The sequence below is a fragment of the Schistocerca gregaria genome, chromosome 2, assembly GCF_023897955.1.
Source record: "Schistocerca gregaria isolate iqSchGreg1 chromosome 2, iqSchGreg1.2, whole genome shotgun sequence".
Lineage (NCBI taxonomy): Eukaryota > Metazoa > Arthropoda > Insecta > Orthoptera > Acrididae > Schistocerca > Schistocerca gregaria.
Window position 1 is genome coordinate 252,347,371 of NC_064921.1, and position 22,197 is coordinate 252,369,567.

General features: G+C 44.2%; 1 protein-coding gene across 1 annotated transcript in view; it reads left to right on the forward strand.

Annotated features, from left to right (window-relative positions):
* LOC126336800 (uncharacterized) overlaps positions 1-22,197 on the forward strand; it is a 347,186-nt gene that overhangs the window by 40,696 nt on the left and 284,293 nt on the right. The window contains exon 2 of the mRNA XM_050000834.1: positions 17,140-17,212. The gene's annotated coding sequence lies outside the window, so the exon portion shown is untranslated. The remainder of the gene's footprint in view (positions 1-17,139; positions 17,213-22,197) is intronic.

Genomic DNA, 22,197 nt, shown 5'->3' on the forward strand with positions numbered 1-22,197 from the left:
TCCGCACCCGGGTTCCCGGGTTCGATTCCCGGCGGGGTCAGGGATTTTCTCTGCCTCGTGATGACTGGGTGTTGTGTGATGTCCTTAGGTTAGTTAGGTTTAAGTAGTTCTAGGTTCTGGGGGACTGATGACCATAGATGTTAAGTTCCATAGTGTTCAGAGCCATTTGATAATTTACACCACTTAATAGGATAATCACAAATAACATTTAATAACAAGCCGCTTATACTCTTCAAGATGGCGGCTACTACATAGCCAGTTGCGATGGTAAGCAAACATAAAAGCTTGCGAAAAATTTTAGTCACCTAATGCAATAAAACTAAAGGAAATATAAAAGGAATTAGGGAGTTTTGGGCAGGGACAAATTAAAAATACGACAGTAAAACTTAACCTGTATCCAAGACAACCACATAATCGAAAATTAATACAAATAAATTCCTCTAGAGTAACCGAATAAAAAAATGCAAAGAACACACAATTAGAATCGATTATTGCGAATATAGACGACGACGGCGTTAGCAGAGCCCCCGACTCCCCCTCCCCATCCTCCCCCCTCCACCACCCTCACAGAATCATAATGAGTCCCGTAAATTTAACTTAACAACACGCCTCGCTACAAAAACCATCCATTTATAATACACCACTCCTCCACGAGGTCACATCTGAAAAAATCAGTCAACCATGAGTATGATCACTTTTCGTTTCACTCGCAACAATTTAAATGGACTTAGGTTCCTGCCTAACCGCACCCTCGCAAATCACGATATACACCGAAGAGCCAAAGAAACTGTCCCCCCCCCCCCCCGCCCCCCCCGCCCCCCCCCCCCCCCCCCCGTGAGCACGCAGAAGTGCTCGCAACACGACGTGGCGTGGACTCAACTAATGTCCGAAATAGTGCTGGAGGGAAGTGACACCACTAATCCTGTAGGGCTGTTCAAAAATCCGTAAGAATACGAAGAGGTGGACATCTCTTCTGAACAGCACGTTGCAAGACATCCCATGTATGATCAATACCCTTCATCTCAGGGGAGTCTGATGGCCAGCGGAAGTGTTTAAACTCAGAAGATTGTTCCTGGAGCTACTCTGTTGCCAATCTGGACGTATTGGGTGTCACATTGTCCTGTTGAAATTTCTCAAGTCCGTCGGAATGCACAATAGATATGAATGGATGCAGGTGATATGATACGATGCTTAGTACGCGCCACCTGTCAGAATCTTATCTAGACGTATCAGGGGTCCCGTATCACTCCAACTGCACTCGCTCCACACCATTACAGGGCCACCACCAGCTTGTACAGTCCCCTACAGGGTCCATGGTTTCAGGGGGTTGTCTCCATACCCCTACACGTCCATCCGCTTTTTTCCAGTCATCAACAGTCCAACGTCGCTGCTGACGCGCCCAGGCGAGGCATAAAGCTTTGTGTCGTGCAGTAATCAAGGGTATAGGAGTGGGCTTTCGGTTCCGAAAGCCCATATCGATCATGTTTCGTTGAATAGTTCACACACCTACACTTGTTGATGGCCCAGCATTGAAATCTGCAGCAATTTGCGGAAGGGTTGCACTTCTGTCACGTTGAACGATTCTCTTCTGTCGTCATTGGTCCCGTTCTTGTAGGATCTTTTTCCCGCCGCAGCGATGTTTGAGATTTGATGCTTTACCGGGTTTTTGATATGCAAGGTACATTCGTGGAATGGTCGTACGGGAAAAATCCCTATTTCATCGCTACCGTGGAGATGCTGTGTCCCATCGCTCGTGCGCCGACTATAACACCACGTTCAAATTCACTTCAATCTTGATAATATGCCACTGTAGCAGCTGTAACCGATCTAACAACTGCGCCAGACACTTGTCGTCTTATATAAGCGTTGCCGACGGCAGCGCCGTATTCTGCCTTTTTATGTATCTCTGTATTTGAATAAGCATGCCTACACCAATTTCTTTGGCGCTTCGGTGTTATTTGGAAAAAGCAGCATAGTTTACACCAGTTACTCAGACAAATACAGATCACATTTTATACTAACAGTCCACCTTACATCCTACGCATCGTAAACTCACGACGTCACACGGGAAGTCACCGGTCAAAGGCGACAAGTAGAATCGGATCGTCCGCTTGACAGAGCGAGGTGGCACTATGTTCAGCACAGTGCACCCGCATGCCGAAGAAGGAAGATTCAGATCCGCTCCTGGCCATCCAGATTTAGGTTTTCCGTTATTTCCCTTAAGCATTCCAGACATATGCTGGTGTAACTCTTCTAAAAGGGCACGGCCGATTTCTTTCCTCATCCTCCCAGATCCGAGCGTGTGCTTCGTCTCAGATGACCACGTTGTCGACGGTACGTTAGAACCTAACATAAGTTTCTTTTTTTTAAATGCAGTTTATGTTCAGAGGAGTAAAGAAGATCTCCTCGAGGCATTTCTGGACCATTGTGCGTTGAATAAGACGCTAAAGAAAATGAAGTTAGAGCTATTCTGCAACATATTTTAGTATTCTACAGGGTGTCCAAAATTAAAGTTTAAGTTTCAAAAACCTATAGAAAGAGAACCACAGCACATTATGACGTCAGGTTTGAACAGGATATTATTGACATGGGGGAAAGGTCATGGAAAAAATTTTACGAAAATTTGACCAGTAGATGGCGCTATAAGTCAGAATATGCACAGCAAAAGACGAGTGGCACATGGCTGTTCCTCATGTGTTCCGACACATTAAATATACATACACTCCTGGAAATTGAAATAAGAACACCGTGAATTCATTGTCCCAGGAAGGGGAAACTTTATTGACACATTCCTGGGGTCAGATACATCACATGATCACACTGACAGAACCACAGGCACATAGACACAGGCAACAGAGCATGCACAATATCGGCACTAGTACAGTGTATATCCACCTTTCGCAGCAATGCAGGCTGCTATTCTCCCATGGAGACGATCGTAGAGATGCTGGATGTAGTCCTGTGGAACGGCTTGCCATGCCATTTTCACCTGGCGCCTCAGTTGGACCAGCGTTCGTGCTAGACGTGCAGACCGCGTGAGACGACGCTTCATCCAGTCCCAAACATGCTCAATGGGGGACAGATCCGGAGATCTTGCTGGCCAGGGTAGTTGACTTACACCTTCTAGACCACGTTGGGTGGCACGGGATACATGCGGACGTGCATTGTCCTGTTGGAACAGCAAGTTCCCTTGCCGGTCTAGGAATGGTAGAACGATGGGTTCGATGACGGTTTGGATGTACCGTGCACTATTCAGTGTCCCCTCGACGATCACCAGAGGTGTACGGCCAGTGTAGGAGATCGCTCCTCACACCATGATGCCGGGTGTTGGCCCTGTGTACCTCGGTCGTATCCAGTCCTGATTGTGGCACTCACCTGCACGGTGCCAAACACGCATACGACCATCATTGGCACCAAGGCAGAAGCGACTCTCATCGCTGAAGACGACACGTCTCCATTCGTCCCTCCATTCACGCCTGTCGCGACACCACTGGAGGCGGGCTGCACGATGTTGGGGCGTGAGCGGAAGACGGCCTAACGGTGTGGGGGACCGTAGCCCAGCTTCATGGAGACAGTTGCGAATGGTCCTCGCCGATACCCCAGGAGCAACAGTGTCCCTAATTTGCTGGGAAGTGGCGGTGCGGTCCCCTACGGCACTGCGTAGGATCCTGCGGTCTTGGCGTGCATCCGTGCGTCGCTGCGGTCCGGTCCCAGGTCGACGGGCACGTGCACCTTCCGCCGACCACTGGCGACAACATCGATGTACTGTGGGGACCTCGCGCCCCACGTGTTGAGCAATTCGGCGGTACGTCCACCCGGCCTCCCGCATGCCCACTATACGCCCTCGCTCAAAGTCCGTCAACTGCACATACGGTTCACGTCCACGCTGTCGCGGCATACTACCAATGTTAAAGACTGCGATGGAGCTCCGTATGCCACGGCAAACTGGCTGACACTGACGGCGGCGGTGCACAAATGCTGCGCAGCTAGCGCCATTCGATGGCCAACACCGCGGTTCCTGGTGTGTCCGCTGTGCCGTGCGTGTGATCATTGCTTGTACAGCCCTCTCGCAGTGTCCGGAGCAAGTATGGTGGGTCTGACACACCGGTGTCAATGTGTTCTTTTTCCGTTTCCAGGAGTGTATAAATATTAGGAAATCTCTTCTAAAGGTATTTTTCCGGAGTATAGCCCCTATGTAAGCGAAATGTGGACAATAAATAGTTCAGAGCAGAACCTTTTGAAATGTGATGCTCCAGGGCAATGCTGAAGGTCAGATGAGTATGTCAAAAAAGGAATGGAACTGTGGAGAAAAGAAATTTATGGCAAAGTCTAAGAAGTGTTCGGTTGGTAGGACACATCCTGAGGCGTCAAGGAATCCCCAGTTTGGCAAATGAGGGAAGTGCGGGGGATAAAAGTTGTAGACAGTGACCAAGACTGGAATATAGCAAACAGATCCAAGTGGATGTAGGCTTCAGTAGTTATGAAGAAATAAACAAGCTTGTAAAGGGTAATCTGGCGTGGAGAGCCGCATCGAACCAGTCTTACGATTGAAGGTCACAATGGCGATAATAACACCGACGCAACAGCTGTGGCACACGTTGTGTGTCAGCTTATCCTCCAAGCTGATTGCAACATACTCACCTGCTTCAGTTGAGGCAGCTTGTTTTGACATAGTGACTTGAGACTTCCTTGTTGTAGCGGTGACCGGGGCATGTATCGTTACCTCTTTCAATCCAATTTATACTTTACGTCTTGTTAATTAATGTAAGCCCAAGTCCAATTGGTAATAGAAGTAGTAGTCACTCACAAATTTCGTATGCATACACATTTTGTAATACACTGGCTCAAAAAATGGTTCAAATGGTTCTGAGAACTATGGGACTTAGCATCTGAGGTCATCAGTCCGCTAGAACTTAGAACTACTTAAACCTAACTAACATAAGGACAGCACACACATCCATGCCCGACGCAGGATTCTAACCTGCGACCGTAGCGATCGCACGGTTCCAGACTGAAGCGCCTAGAACCGCACGGCCTACGCTGGTTCACGCAAAATATTAAGAGGATGGAAGTGCTAAAAACATACAGAAACCAATTTTTACCACAAATCTGTCAAAATAAAAATTCTATGGGGTATTTACTGTCATGTATATCCAACAATAGCATGATAATTGACGTATATGGATTTGGAAAGAAATCGGTGTACTGTTATTAATGTTTTAACTATGCCATAGTAATTTATCGTTTTTTCATAAGACTAAAGGTGTCAATATAGGAATTTGACCTCCTGCTTCCATCAGCTGTTTGAAACGACGTTTTTTTTCTTTTTTAACTAAGTTTCGAGAAGGGGACTATTCTTTCCATATTAGGCTTTATGGCATTAACTGTTTGAAGTCATCTGCCCACTGTGAGTAAAAGGTGGTTGTTATTTAAAACAAATTTTAATATCGTTAGGCACAATTTCTGAAAAGGAAACATAAAACGGTAACATGATGCGAACTAGTAAGAGAAAATATAATTTAAATGTTTCTTATGAAAAGAGACAAAGAGCTGCAAGCAATTTTATGTTGTAGCAGAAAGTGTATGTTGTTTTCCAACAGAATCAAATTATAATACACAAAATTGATATGAAAGAAACAAAAAGTTGTCACTCGGAAGCAAATCGACCTGATGAAGATCGAGTGCTCGTCATCAGATCGATTATTTCCTGTTAAACTATGAATCGTTACTTTCAACTTAATTATGTTATATCGCCCACTCCACACGGCACATTACGAGAGGTGCTTGTAACGTTTTTACAAAAACTACTACTACTGGTTCAAAGCGATTTTTTATTTCTCAAAGTAATGTAGTAGCAGAAGACGAAGATGATCTGAGTTACATGATAAGAAAGCTTAAAGAGTAATTCAATAAGGTTGGCCTGGAGATGAATATGAAAAGGCGTGAGTACTTGCCTGTTGGAACGGCGAAAGTAAAAAATTTGGAGGGAGATGGAGACGTTATTGCAATGTGGAAAAGGCAAAATATCTTGGGATATTATTTAGTAAACAAGGCACAAGCAATGGTGAAACCACTAGTAGGATTAATAAAGGACGAGCCGTAACAAGGGCAATGAACTCTGTTCTATAGAGGAGGAAGATAAGAAGGCGCAACAAAGATGAGAATGTAAAGAAATTGATCCGACAAAGGATGAGATTGGATAGGGATATATGTGGCGACATCTTACAAAACAGCTGTTGTGGTTTGGCTATGTGAATAGGATGAACGAAGATAGGATACCAAATAGGATACTAACGTGGAAACCACCCCAGCAGAAGACACATACGACTGACAAAACGATTTGGAGGACGCAATGCAAGTAAGGAATATGAATGTTGAGGAAAGACAGAAGAAGATAGGGGCTGGGGTGTAGTAGTGGCGCCAGCAGTAGATAATACGAAATAAAAAGAAGAAAACATTTGCATTTAAAATTATTTACACTTTGCATACGTTCGAATACGTTCCAGACACATTTTTTTCTACTCTAATATGGTACCTCAAAAACATGGTTTTGGATATACTTAATGGTTTTCTATGACGATGTAAATCGTCAAAGAAAGGACGTTTGGCTATAAATCAGGGGAATACAGGCAATGGTTGCACGTCCCGCGTAACAGAAGAAACTAGCCACCACTATCTTGGATCATTTTTGCTTCGCGTGCGAACCATCTGTGCTGGTTTCGGTTCATCGTGGAACGCCCAAGAAGTTGGAATTTCCTGGTGGATTAAAACTTTGTGCTGAACGAGGACACGAACGACCTTACCAACACCTTACCAACTGAACTATACAGGCACGACTCAAGACCCTCGCCCACAGTTCTATTTCAGACAGTACCTTCTACTTTCCAAACGTCTTAGAAGTTCTCTTGTATACCTTTGGAAACTTAAACTCCTGGAAGGTGGATTGTTACGGAGAAATCCCTTAGACACAGCCTGCTAGGTTATTTGTATAATGAGTCTTTTACTCTGAAGCGGAATGTGCGCTGTTTGGAAACTTCTGGCAGATTAAAACTGTGAGGCAAACCAGGCGTCGCCTTCCGGACCTTGCCTGTAATAGGCAATGCTGTCCCCAGATGAGCTAGTGTTGTGCAATTCAAGACCAGCTCTCATACTTCACAAAGTAGGAGAGAATTACTAGCAGAGTAAAACTGCGGTGAATGGTAGATTGCTCCGAATGTGGAAAATGAGAAATACTGCAGACGAGCGGCAAAAACAATCCCGTCATGTTTGAACACAGTATCAGTGGTGCTTGGCACAGTCATATCGATTAAATAACTAGTCGTAACCTCGCAAAGCGACATGAAATGGAACTATCACCTGAGGTCGGTTGTGCGGAAGGCGAATGGCGACTTCGGTTTATTGGGAGAACTCTAGGAAACTGTAGCTCATCCATAAATGTGTGCGCAAATGAAAAAAAGACCACAGTTGTATGCAAAGAAATTTTAATACCAATTTTATACGAGAGTTGGAACTTTAAAAGTTTTACTGACTTCCAAAGTAGTCACCAGCATTGTGTATAACCCGTTGCCAGCGATCCAGCGATGTGGAAGTCATAGGATACTCTTAGCAGGGCCAGTTGTGTTGACAGTTCGAGCGGCGCGGTCTATTGTCCGACGAATCTGTGGCATTTCTGAAGCGAATGCCATGAAGTGTTGCCTTCAGTTTAGAAATGGAGCTGAACTTACGAGAGCTTAACTCAGAGGAGTGCAGTAGGTGGTATAGCACTTAACGGCCCCAACAGTCAAACAAATCAGTAACAGCTTGCACTGTACGTACTTCAGCATTGTCCTGCAAAATGGTGGTCAGGTCATGCAGAAAGTGTCATTACTTCTGCCTCTATGCTGTTCAGTTTTGGAACACAACTGGCACTGCTAACAGTATCCTACGACTTCCACATCGCTGGAACGGGTTATGTACAGTGATGGTGACTACTCTGAAGGTCAGTAAAACTTTGAAACACACATCTATTTTGTCCCAGCTGTAAATAAATAGTTGCCACTATTAAAGCTCCAACCCTCGTACTTAAAGTTCATGTGGTACAGGATAGCTATACATAACTGCCATTGACATGGATACATCGGTAAGGGAGTGGATGGCTTCACTGTAGAAACGCGTGGTTTGATGTCGCGTCCAAGTTCCCATAGTGTCCTACTCTTTCTTGTCACAGGTGAAACTCGGCCTTTTAGAGACTGCTTTAAGGGGCCAAAGATAAGCGTGTCACATGGGGAGACATTGGGGCTGTTAGGATGATATTCCAGGACGTCCCACCAAAATATCTGAAGAACCTCGAGGGTCTTATTGGCCTCATGTGGCTTAGCGTTGTCCTGGGGAAGTACCGTCCCATTCGAGAGCATACCTTCTTTCCTGTTCCTGATGGCCTGTTTGTTGCATTACTGCTCAGCGTTAACTGTTGACCTGTGTGGTAGCCAGTCGTTGAGAAGAGATCTTCTTCATCGAAAAAGAAACTGAGCATCAATTTTCCGGTCTTTTTTTTTAATTAAGTGAGCCTGGATTCCGGTGCTCCATGCTCATCCATCTAGAAGCAGGGTCGAAATGGTGACACCATTTCATCACATGCCACAATTTCAGCAATGAAGTCTGTCCCTTGTTCCGCATATCTCAACAGATGCGTCTCGCTGACTTCCGATTTTCTGAATGATACTTGGCCGCCCACTGTGCACAAAATTTGCCACAGCGAAGCTTGTCGTGAACTGTGATGCAGTGCAAAAGCAATGACATGTGTGGCGATCCGACGTTTCGTTAGGACGAGCTCCTGCACAGCCGACAACGTGGTGCTGGTGGTGACAACGCACGCCTAGCCGTGGTCTGGCATGTTCTTGATATTTACACGTCCGGCCTCTTAACACTGACACCACTGCACCGCGCGAGACACTGTTCTCCGCACACCTCATTCATCCTGCGTTAAATAAGTTAAACATGCTCCCCTTCAGTAAGAATAAATCAAACTACTGCTCTTGGAGATGATCACGAGAATCCATTACACAACGAAATGCGTAAACAGTTTTCCAGAAATGAGGAAATTGCTGTGAAGCCGTTAACTCCGCTTGCGCAAATGGAATGCCATCACATTCACCCAATGGGATTACACACAGAGCCGCTACATCGTAAGTCTCTTTTTCAGTTGGCGTACCGTATAGAAGTACGACCCACTTTGGATGTTGATCCAGTGTTTGGGATCCCCGAAGGGTCAAGTTAAAAGAAAAGATTGAAACAGTTGATAGGTGTGCTGCTAGATTCGTTACCGGTAGGATCAATCAATACGAGAGTGACACGAGAACTCAAATGAGAATGCCTGGACTTCTTTTCCATGTGTACCTCTTCCCGTCGATTCTGGGGAGATCCTTCTCACTTCTAGACCATCTAATTAGCAGTTTCCTTGTACAGCAATCTCAAACGCTTCTACTCTCCTTTGGTTTTCCCACAGTCCAAGACTCACTACCACACTACGATTCTTGAGCTCCAGACGTAAGTTTTCAGAAATTTCTTCCTTAAATAAGACCAATGTTTGATACAAGTTGACTTCTTTCGGCCAGGAATGCTCTCTTTCCTGTGACAGTCTGGTTTTCATGTTCTGCTTCCTTTGTCCGAAATACGAGGTAGCAGGACTCCTTCACGCCGTCCACTTCTAGGGCCCACACATTGATATTAAATTTATCAGTAATCTCATTCCTGATATTCCTATTTCCTTTTGTCTTTCTTCATTTTACTCTTAGTACCAGCTCATTAGTCTGTTCAATCATTCTGTATGAGCTGTAATTCTTCCTCGGTTTCGCTGACGATACTAGTGCTTGAGCTAATCTTTTATTCAAGTGCTTCGATGTATCGACCAAATAGTATTGGCGAAAGACTACACCGCTGTCTTACATCCTTTTCCATACGAGCACTCTGCTTTTTGTCTTCAGTTTGCACTCTTCCTTCCTGCTTCTTATATAAATAAATATTGAATATCACCCGTATTTCCCCGTAGTGAAAATCTACTTTCCTGAGAATTTCGAACATCTTGCGTCACTTAGTCAACAAATCTAATGGACGTGTCTGATTTTTTTTACGTCTTGCTTCCATTGTAAAATGCAACGTGAGAACTGGCACTCTGGTGCCTTTACCTAAGATATCCCTATTTTCGTTTCTGTTCTTCTATATACGAGGGTCCTTCAACACATTTATTACCGCTGCCAGTTTCAGTTGAAAAAACGCAGAATTTGTTGTGGAACATCGTGGAATATTGCTGCTTCAGCGCCTATAGTTCCATGAAGTTCCAACAGGTGGTGGCTCTACACGTAGCCTTCTACATGACTCCTGTAATGAAGGTGCGTTCCAAGCAGAGAGCTGTCACTGAGTTTCTTTTGGTGGAAAATCAGAGAGTCGCAGATATTCGTTGGCGCTTGCAGAACGTCTGTGGAGAACTGGCAGACAACAAAAGCACGGTGTGTCGTTGGGCGAGGCGTCTGTCATCATCACAAAACTTGGACTGTTCTTCCTCATCCATCTCGCACCTTCCAGCTTCCATCTGTATGGCCCGATGGAGGAAGCACTCCGCGGGAAGCAGCGCGTGGATGATGGGGAGGTTATTGATGCAGCAAGACATTGTCTCTGATGTCGACCAGTAGAGTGGTACAAGTAATGTGGCGTAAGACCGTCACACTGAACGGAGACAAGTCAAAAATAGGGTTTTGTTGCTAAAAGAATGGGGAGTAATATGGTGTATTGGAATCCAGAATAAAATCAACCTGCTTTTATAAAAAAAAAATGTGAACGCCATTCGTATTATTGTTGTCAGAAACTTAGATGCATGAGCCGTCAAGTTGACTGTGCGGTAGGTCTCGCAAATATCTACCCTTCGTAATTGTGTGGCTGATATTTTTCCGAGTCTGGTGGTATGTGTCCAGATTCGAACATACTAGAAGGTTTTGTTTAAACAATAACAAAAACAATGGTAGAGTGGTGTTCACTGTGTTATTCAGTGGTTTGGTATTTAACTAATTTGTAAATGAAAATGATAATGTTATTTTATTACATTGAGTAATTACTAAATAATTTTTCTCCTGGCTAAAGATTTGGTCAAGTTGCTAAAGAACTCCGAGTTAACGTTGTGTTAAAGTGTTGTCTGTAAGTTGTATAAGTGTCACTAAATCACAGTTCATACAACAGGTTCTATACAACTATTGATTATGATGGAAACAGTTATCTTCAGCAAAATGATCATTAAATCCACCGAATATCAGCCACGCACAACACTGACGTATGTTATCTGAAACAATATTCTTCGCAACTCGCGCGTTATTAATTTCGGCTCCATACATCAGCAAGAAAAGTTTGTTATATGGATCGCGCTATGAGCACTGTTTTTAAAGAACCAATATGATCCGAATTATTTTCATTAAAATGAGTTTGGGACCACCGGTGCACATTTATTTTTACAAAGTTTTATTACCTTCGGCATTTATGTCTGCAGAGTTGCGTAATATGAATTTGCCCCTGGGATAATTAATAAGATGGCGGTAGACAACTGATAAAGAGTTTCTATTGTTAGAGCAAATTTCCTTTTAACAGGATAAGTATTTGAAAGGCTTATTAAACTTTACTTTCATATTGTGCACCTATTAGACTAATTTTCAACCAGCAAACCTTTGATACTTTCGTATCAAACACAGATAAAAACGCGACACAAATCGCTATCATCAATGGCTACGCTCCTTGCAGCAGATAGAAATATTTAGCACAGATAATGCTTATTGAAGGAGGAATTAAAGTTACAAATAATTATTCACTCATATTTATAATAATAATGTACTCTATTCTCAAGTAATAATTAACAAATAATTACAATTTCTTAACAGACCTCAGTTTGATATGCGTCTTGCGTGTGCAACCTACAAAAGCCAACCAACAAAAGGTAAAAATAAGGAAGACAAACGCAGATCTTAAAAGGAATTTATAATTATCATTGTCTTTGTATGATACACAACGATATGTCCAATTACATCATAAAATATTATATAAATGATTAATATTTATCATCGTTTTGTTTTATTTCACTGCTTTTCTATATGTCGGATAGATAATGTTTACAACTGTTAGAGGCATAATTTCCTGTCGCACTGTAGCTAAAATTTATCTCGTGGATGTTATAGTAGTATCACATCTCCGTATCACCATACAGCGTACTTCCGACGGCAGCCTTTCTAGAGGGCACAGCAATGCGTGTGCTCGAGCCAAGCATTTGTGGCGGGTGTGAGGGCGTCGCATCGTAATAAAGCCGGCGGCAGGAAGGCGACGTCTGCCTGGAAACGCGCCAGACATATCTGTGTCTCGGCGTTGACGACGTCTCGTTTTACGAGAGTGGATGCGACAGCGCTTGGGGGCGTCGACCGTAGCCGTGGGCGTAACGGGGAGCAGGTCGTGCCGCGTCGTAGGCGGCGCCGACGCCCGCCCACAAGGGACGCAGGGCAGGGCACAGTAGAGCGGAGCTCGTTACGCGCCAACAGGTATCGATTGCGTCACAGCTGAGCGCACTCGCTTGGCCTTGCAGCATGGCGCCACAGCGTGGCCACCACCGCTTACCCCGGTATTACACTATAAAAAATTTCTTGACGAAGGAATGTGATCAAATATTCATTGCCAAATGTCATGGGATATACTACTGGCCATTAAAATTGCTGCACCAAAACGAAATGTAGATGATAAACGGGTATTCATTGGACAAATATATTATACTAGAACTGACATGTGATTACATTTTCACGCAATTTGGGTGCATAGATCTTGAAAAATCAGTCCCCAGAACAACCACCTCTGGCCGTAATAACGGCCTTGATACGTCTGGGCATTGAGTCAAACAGAGCTTGGATGGCGTGTACAGGTACAGCTGCCCATGCAGCTTCAACACGATACCACAGTTCCTAAAGAGTAGCGACTGGCGTATTGTGACGAGCCACTTGCTCGACCACCATTGACCAGACGTTTTCAGTTGGTAAGATATCTGGAGAACGTGCTGGCCAGGGCAGTAGACTAACATTTTCTGTATCCAGAAAGACCCGTACAGGACCTGCAACATGCGGTCGTGCATTATCCTGCTGAAATGTATGGTTCCGCAGGAATCGAAAGAAGGGCAGAGCCACGGGTTGTAACACATGTGAAATGTAATGTCCACTGTTCAAAGTGACTTCAATGGGAACAACAGATGACCGAGACGTGTAATCATTGGCACCCCATACCATCAAGCCGGGTGATACGCCAGTATGGCGATGACGAATACACGCTTCCAATGTGTGTTCACCCCGATCTCGCCGAACACGGATGCCACCATCATGATGCTGTAAAGAGAACCTGGATTCATCCGAAAAAATGACGTTTTGTCATTCGTGCACCCAGGTTCGTTGTTGAGTACACCATCGCAAGCGCTCCTGCCTGTGATGAAGCGTAAAGGGTAACCGCATCCATGGTCTCCGAGCTGATAGTCCATGCTGCTGCAAACGATCCGTTACAGCCATGCGGATAAGATGCCTGTAATCTCGACTGCTAGTGATACCAGGCCGTTGGCGTCCAGCACGGCGTTCCGTATTACCCACCTAGACTCACCGATTCCATATTCTGCTAACAGTCATTGGATCTCGATCAATGCGAGCAGAAATGTCGCAATACGATAAACCGCAATCGCGATAGGCTACAATCGCGACCTTTATCAAAGTTGGAAACGTGATGGTACGCGTTTCTCCTCCTTACACAAGGCTTCACAACAACGTTTCACCAGGCAACGCCGGTCAAATGCTGTTTGTGTATGAGAAATCGGCTGGAAACTTTCCTCATGTGAGCACGTTGTAGATGTCGCCACCGGCGCCAACCTTGTGAGAATTCTCTGAAAAGCTAATCATTGGCATATCACAGCATTTTCTTCCTATCCGTTAAATTTCGCATCTGTAGCACGTCATCTTCGTTGTGTAGCAATCTTTTAGTCCAGTAGTTTATTTCGTAATTTCGTGTCGGGTCTCCTTTTGCCCGGCGTAGTGCCGCAACTCAACACGGCATGGACTCGTCAAGTCGTTGGAAGTCCCTTGCATAAACAACGACCCTTGCTGCCTCTATAGCCGTCCATAATTGCAAATGCGTTGCCGATGCACGCTTTTGCGGGCGAACTGACATCTCCATTACGTCCCATAAATGATCGATGAGATTCATTTTGGGAGATGTGAGCAGCCAGATCATTCGCTCGAACTGTAGAGAATGTTCTTCTAACCAACCGCTAACAATATTTGCCTGGTGACATGGGGCATTGCCATCCATAAAAATTCCATCTTTATTTGGAAACGTGCTTATGGAATACCGTCACAATTATATGAGTGGATTTGCGATTTCCTTTCAGAGAGGTCACAGTTCGTTGTTATTGATGGAAGGTCATCGAGTAAAACAGAAGGTATTTCTGGCGTTCCCCAAGGTAGTGTTATAAGGCCTTTGCTGTTCCTTATCTACATAAACGATTTTGGAGACAATCTGAGCAGCCGTCTTAGGTTGTTTGCAGATGACGGTGTCGTTTATCGACTAATAAACTCATCACAAGATCAAAACAAACTGCAAAACGATTTAGAAAAGATATCTGAATGGTGCGAAAAGTGGCAGTTGACCCTAAAAAATTAAAAGTGTGAGGTCATCCGCATGAGTGCTAAAAGGATAAACTTCGGTTACACGATAAATCAGTATTACAATTACGAATAACTTAAATTCGAAAGAACACACAGAAAATGATGTGGGGAAGGCTAAGCAAAGACTGTTTTATTGGCAGGACACTTAGAATATGTAACACACCTAATAAGGAGACTGCCTACACTACGCTTGTCCGTCCTCTTTTAGAATACTGCTGCGCAGTGTGAGATCCCTACCAGATAGGACTGACGGTGTACATCGAAAAAGTTCAAAGAAAGGCAGCACGTTTCGTACTATCGCGAAATATGTGAGTGTGTCACAGAAATGATACACGATTTGGGATGGACATCATTAAAAGAAAGGCGTTTTTCGTTGCGACGGAATCTTATCACGAAATTCCAGTCACCAACTTTCTCCTCCGAATGCGAAAATAATTTGTTGACGCCGACCTACATAGGGAGGAAAGATCACCACAATAAAGTAAGGGAAATCAGGGCTCGTACGGAAAGACAGAGATGTTCATTCTTTCCGCGCGCTATACGAGATTGGAATAATAGAGAGTTGCGAAGGTGGTTCAATGAACCCTCTGCCAGGCACTCAAATGTGATTTGCAGAGCGCCGGCCTCGGTGGCTGTGCCGTTCTAGGCGCTTCAGTCCGGAACCGCGAGACTGCTACGGTCGCAGGTTCGAATCTTGCCTCGGGCATGGATGTGTGTCTTAGGTTAGTTGGCTGAAAACGGTCTCCAAGTAGCTGAAAAGAACCGTTTCCAATCAGTGATCGGTTCATTTGGACCATGAGACCCAGGACAGCCCACCTCGTTATGCAGCCACCAACAACTTACACAATGCCTTTTTGACAACTTGGGCCCATTGTGTCGTGGGGTCTGCGTCACAACCGAACCCTACTATCAGTTGTTAGAAGCTGAAAGCGGGTCTCATCTGACCAGCCCACGGTTTTCCAGTCGTCCAGGGTCCAACTGATGTGGTCACAACCCAGGAGAGGCGCTGCAGGCGATGTCTTGCTGTTAACAAAGGCACTCGTGTCTGTCGTCTGCTGCCATAGTCCATCAATGCCACACCTCCCCGCACTGTCCTAACGGTTACGTGCTTCGTACTTTGCACATTGGTTTCTGCGATTGTTTCACTCAGTGTTGCTTGTCTGTTAGCACTTACAACTCTATGCTAACGCCTCTACCCTCGATCGTTAAGTGAAGGCGTCGTCGGCCACTGCGTTGACCGTGGAGACGTAATACATGAAATTGGTGTTCTGGGCACACTCTTGACACTGTGAGTCACGGAATATTGAATTCCCTAACGATTTCCGAAATGGATTGTCCCATGCACCTGGCTCCAACCACCACGCCGCATTCAAATTCTGAATTCCGTTTTGCGGCAATAATCACATCAGAAACCTTTTCACATGAGCCACCTGGGTAGAACTGAGAGCTCCCCTAATGCACTGCCCTTTTATACCTTGTGTACGTAATACTGCTGCCTCTGCATATGAGCGTATCGCTACCCAAGACTTTTGTTATTTCTGTGTATTTGACGTGGAGAAAACAGGGGTATTACACTGTTATCAGAATTTCTGTGATAAATATATTTGACGTCATAGTTCCCTCAGATAGGCCGACGAATACTTGTTACTGTGCTCTGCAGTTGCGTGAACCACAACTAAATTGTATTTGCATTTGGAAGGGGAGCCGTACAAGAGATACTTGGATGAAGCGGTAGATCTCACGGCGAGATGCTAAAAGCGTTCACCAAAATCTGTTATCAAATGGCTCTGAGCACTAAGGGACTTAACATCTTAGGTCATCAGTCCCCTAGAACTTAGAACTACTTAAACCTAACTAACCTAAGGAGATCACACACATCCATGCCCGAGGCAGGATTCGAACCTTCGACCGTTCCAGTCCCGCGGTTCCGGACTGCAGCGCTAGAACCGCACGACCACCGCGGCCGGCCCAAAATCTGTTATGTGAGCTGCAAGTCGAAGTGGTATGAAAATTACTTCTGTATGGATGAGAATACATTTCAGTAAGTGCTCAAGAAAGAGGCTCCTCTTTAGGAAGTAGAATACTCACCTCAGAAATGCTATATCCACAACAGACAAACTTACCGTAACGCTGCGGTTTCTTGCAGCAGGAGAAAGGTACTCTGGTTTACAGAATAGCCGTGTTAATACCGCTGCGCACACTAACAAAAGTAATACCAAAATGTGTGAAGCTATTTATAAAGCACTGAAAGAGGAATATCTTAAGACAAATAACTGTTTAGTAGATACTGTAACCATTAAGAAATATTTTTATTTCTACAAAGCTTGTAGAATATCTCCTTTATAACTTCGGGGGAGTACATCCTGGCCGTACTTCACGGTGAATGTCCTCCTCAATTTTTGTTATAGCTCTCGATGCTTCTTATTCTGTTTTTATATTACAGATGCCGAAAGCTATACCGTGCTACATCTGCCTCGTACAATTCTATCAGTTCCGTTGTAGATGCGACGCACCACGTAAGTTTCTAAGCCATCTTAATAAGCATCAAATGTCAGCCAGCTGCAGCGATGCTAGCGCTCCAAGAGACTACATTTGTCCATGCAGTAAACAAAAGGCGAACGCCTTCTTTGATTAGATCTAAGGGGAGGTACTAGATTTGGTCAAAGTAAATTTGACCAATGTCTAACTTTGACAAAGTTTCTTATTACACCACCAAATTTTATTTGATCAATAAACTTTGTCAAAGAGTATTTGATACTGTAACACCGCCGTTATCAGAAAGTCCTGACCTAGTGTTCTCAGTTTCGAACGTGGCAGGAACTGACAGCATTGGAATACTAAAGGGACATTACTGTAGTGGGTCATGATTACAAAATACTGTCACGAATTATTCACAGAAGACGAGGACTTATCCGAGTTAAAAACGGGGAAAATATCAGTGTGTGTTCCGGAGCAATGTAGAACCATGCGCGGAAATATACAGGGATGGGTAGAAATACTCTGAAAATCCTGTAATGATGTTGTAGCGGAAGTTGTGCGATACACGTTAAGAAAGTAATTCGATACGGTACGCCGTTTTCGAGTTATTTAGCACTGAAGGTATCGAAAAAAAAAGAAAAAAAAGGCAGCTGTCAAGAAGTACGCTCTCCAGTACGAGCGATGTTTGGTGTTGCGTCTATTATGGTTACACTGAACAGACGGCGGTCCAGTGGGTACATGAAAACACGCACGGATTCAAATATTGTGTCAAAATTTGAAAGGAATCGGTAAAGAACTTTCGGAGATTTGAGATTTTAAACTAACGTTCATTACATTTTTATTTACAGAGATATTTTCACAACACTAACCAAGGTAGGTGCAAGATGTCTGTCTTCGTACTGAACAATAGAAATATTACTGAAAGCTTATGTTTGTCATTTACAAAGATACAATCCCTCAGACATAAAATACGTAGACCTGCAACGCTGGACAACCATCGACCACTAGATAATCACACCCGGGAAAACTTGCTGGCAGATTAAACCTGCGTGACGGGCCGAGACTCGAACTCGGGGCCTTTGCCTTTCGCGGGCAAATGCTCTACCACCACAGCTATCCAAGCCGACTCACGACCTGTCTTCACAGCTTTACTGCCACCAGTACTTCGTCTCTTACCTTACAAACTTCACAGAAGTTCTCCTGCGAAACTATCGGGACTTGCACTTCTGTCAGAAAGTTTCATATCAGCGCATACTCCGCTACAGAGTGAAAATTTAGTTCTGGATACCCACGGGGCCGGCCGCTGAGGCTGAGTGATTCTAGGTGCTTCAGTCCAGAACTACGCTGCTGCTACGGTCGCAGGTTCGAATCCTGCCTCGCGCACGGATGTGTGTGATGTCCTTAGGTTAGTTAGGTTTAAGTGGTTCTAAGTGTAGGGGAATGATGAACGCAGATGTTAAGTCCCATAGTGCTTAGAGCCATTTGAACCATTTTTGATACCCACGGGAATATAGATTTGAGAATTTACCGATGGGGACTCACTTTTTGTAATCCAAACAACAAAACGCAGGTGGATTTCAGCGTGTATATGATTATGTTGCTTTTTTGACAGTCAGTTGTTTCCCTGATGAAAACAGTAGTGGATTTTGTAAAAAGCACTTATTTTTATACAAAATTAACAACAACTACACCGAGAACATGTAATATGCACAAGGATGGGCTAGGTAATCGGACTTGGCCGTATTCAGGTATCCATTCCAGCATTCGTCTCATGTGGTTCAGAGAGACCACGAAAAAACGAAGTTATGGCGGCCAGACGGAAGTTCTAGCCCCGCTCCCACAGAACATAAGAACAATTATTTTAGCTGTACTTCGTTCCATTCTGCTGCACGCGCTAGCATTGCATTACACTGCAAACGAGCCCCGTAAGACCTTGACCAGACAGTAATGCGGGATCCCCGCATTTTTCCTACCGCTAATAGAATGCGGGCTCACTTATGAGCTTTATTATGAGGTCGCTCATTTGCCTATCTGCACTGTCCCGTTTACGCAGTCATAATCAACCCTCAGGAATCTATTTCAACATATTTTGCTTGAGTTATTTCCCGGACGATGCTGGGGGATTCACAGTGTTGGTCTGTTTCCAAGAGACAGCAGTCAAAGTCCGAAGCAATCTGGGGGGATAGCGAAAATAAAACTGGTCCGTGAAGCACTTTCGGAATTTTGTGACGATTTGAGCTAACTAGCAACGAAATCTTTTAGAAACTAATCTGAACGCAAATATCTATCACTCCAGGATAACAAAAAAGAAGAAAAGTATTAACGAAATTCCGTTAAGCTACTCCAGGAGGCGCTGAAAAGGATAAGTATCATAGCGCTATCAAAGGCGAGCTGCGTTTTTACCCTATCAAATTTTGTGTTGTACACTCGCTAAAGCTTTCGATCGAAGCGCGAGCGTTCAACTCTGTCGATAGTATGTTAGTAAAGTGGTACTGCGACATTTGGATTACCGGTTTCTTTTTTTCTATTTCTACAGAATGCGCCTGTTGCGGTCTGTCCAGGTCTGTGAACTCACGGAAAATCCGCCAGCATGCGTCAGAAACTCCAAGCATGCGTCAGAAACTCCCCGTCAGTGTGTTCAAGACCTCATAAGAATACTATGAATTACATAGATTTGGCTGCTTCGGAGTGAAACTTAACGGGCAGCATTAACTGTATAAATGGGAACGGATGGAAGAAACATGTAAAGATATGACTGTAGGAAAAGTCGATAACGCTCAGTACTCTCTCCTTCGAGCCAAACTCTGCCTCTGGTCTACGGAAACATAAATTGCTAATGCCTTACGGGACTCGTGCTAAAAATGGAACTTTTGCCCAAAGCACTTGCCCATCTGGAGCTCTCACTTCAGTGACCTTCATTGCTGGCCCCTTCATATACTACACATTTGGAGGAAATCAGTAATGACAAGTTGGCGCGGCCCCCTTGTAAGTGTACTTAAAAGTGATAAGCGTGCCTGTGTTTCTCTGTATATTGTCATAGACAACAATAAATGTTGTTGACATTTTCTTCTTTCATTTCTGAGGTAATGTGCCATCTTGCCGCCACTGAGACTCAAAATTTCGTTGCGGCTCTCATGGTCTAGTAATTTGGAGCTCCACTAGGCAGCATTGCTGCAACGAATAATCTTACTGTGCAGCAACAGTACTCCTTTTTTACAGCAAAGTCGCCTGAGTGGAACGGATAATCACCAATTATTTCTTCATCGCATCCTACGAACTAATGATTCATTCCGGTCAAAGGGCAGAATTTCCCTTTGTTTCTATGTCTTTTGCGATTAGCTGAGGAAGTCAAAACGAAAGGAAATGCCTACCTGGCTGTAGCTCAGTATATTTCGGATACTTTTGCAAACTGTTAATTTCCCATTGAATCGTTTCTGTATCTCATGGAATTGATTCAGATGGCAGAAATGGGTCCTGGCGTAGATAAGGGATACAGTTGATTGAACGAAGACTTATAAGTACTTTCGTGATTAAGGAAGACTTAAATGCGTCTTCATTTGTGGAGCTTGTGGACGGAAAACTGCTCGCCTCGACATTAACCTATAGCTTTAATTACTAACGTTGATGTACTTACAGGAAGTCTGCGAGATTATATAAATAGTAAACCCCTACGTCACGTGTTTAATTCTACGTGGTGTTAGCCAGTTTGACTACAAAGAAGCTGAGACCTAGTTATTCGCTTTCGTACTCTACATCACTGGTGGTAACGGAAACTACTGAAGTATTCGCAAAACGCAGTGTGCAGAACTTCCGGCATTCGGTGCTTATGTAATACAGTTAAAGATATTTTATTGTGTACGAAGAAGGAAATGAATAACAGGATGAATATTTATTTGAAATCAGTTATATAGGAAGTATTTTAGTGTTCACGGAAAAGAAACGGTCTCCTCATGGGAAGGCACTCTCCGATGCAAAAGTTATATACATGGTCATTCACTTCGAGTTTGGTCTCAGCTACCACACAAGATATACATGGAGAAGCATAAATCGCAGATATGCCTCCTTGTATAGCTTAACGCGCAGTGCGCTAGCTCGCAATACAGGGAATTGAGACAGATGCGCGGCGGATTATTGACCGCTCTGGCCCCACGGCCACATTACGTTTCAGCAGATCTTCTGACGATTGATACAGCCACTGATCGCCTTCCCCCTCTCTTGATAAAGATCTAGGACTTGGAGAGCGCACCGCAGCACTGAAGAGAGAGAGGCTTTGCGTCAAATTGACCAAAAAGGAGACATCGCCAACTGCCACTATTGGAGGGGAATCACCTTGATTACATTTCTAAGCAAAGTGTCGTCGCGGAGAATCCTTATTAGAATCAATGAGAAGCCGGTTTTAGAAGTAAGGTTCTTTGTTCAAATCAAACAAACACGCTTAGAGTCATTATCGAACAATCAAAGGAATCCATCACTAGTCTTTATGTAGACTTTGAAAAGGCCTTCGAATCTATTAAAAAGATTATCTGCAGTGCCTGTGTTGCTCAGAAGTACGATCACTGCGGCGACTCCAGCTATTATGAAAGACATTAAATGTATTCGCAGTTGCGATTATGGATAACCATCAGCTGTTTAATGGAATGACGACAATGAAAATATCTGCCGGACCGGGACTCGAACCCAGATTTCCCGTTTATCGCGATCGGTCGTCTTACTATTTGGCTATCTGAGCACGACTCAAGGCTAAATTCATATGTGAAAATCTTTGAAAAGTATACGATACCAGACAAGATAGCGAAAGTAATGCGAGATACTGACTATAACCACACGTGCCGTCTCGTCGACGAGGGTAAAGCTGCGGAACACTGTCTAGTGTTTGCAAGGATGTGTTTTGTCTCCAACTACGTTTTTACTGATGCTGGATTGAATGATGTGGAAAGTGGTGGAGCATAATAGGTGAAGGATTTAATAGGGACTGACTGAGCGAATGGATGACCTTGCTTTTGTCAACGGCATCTGCTTCCTC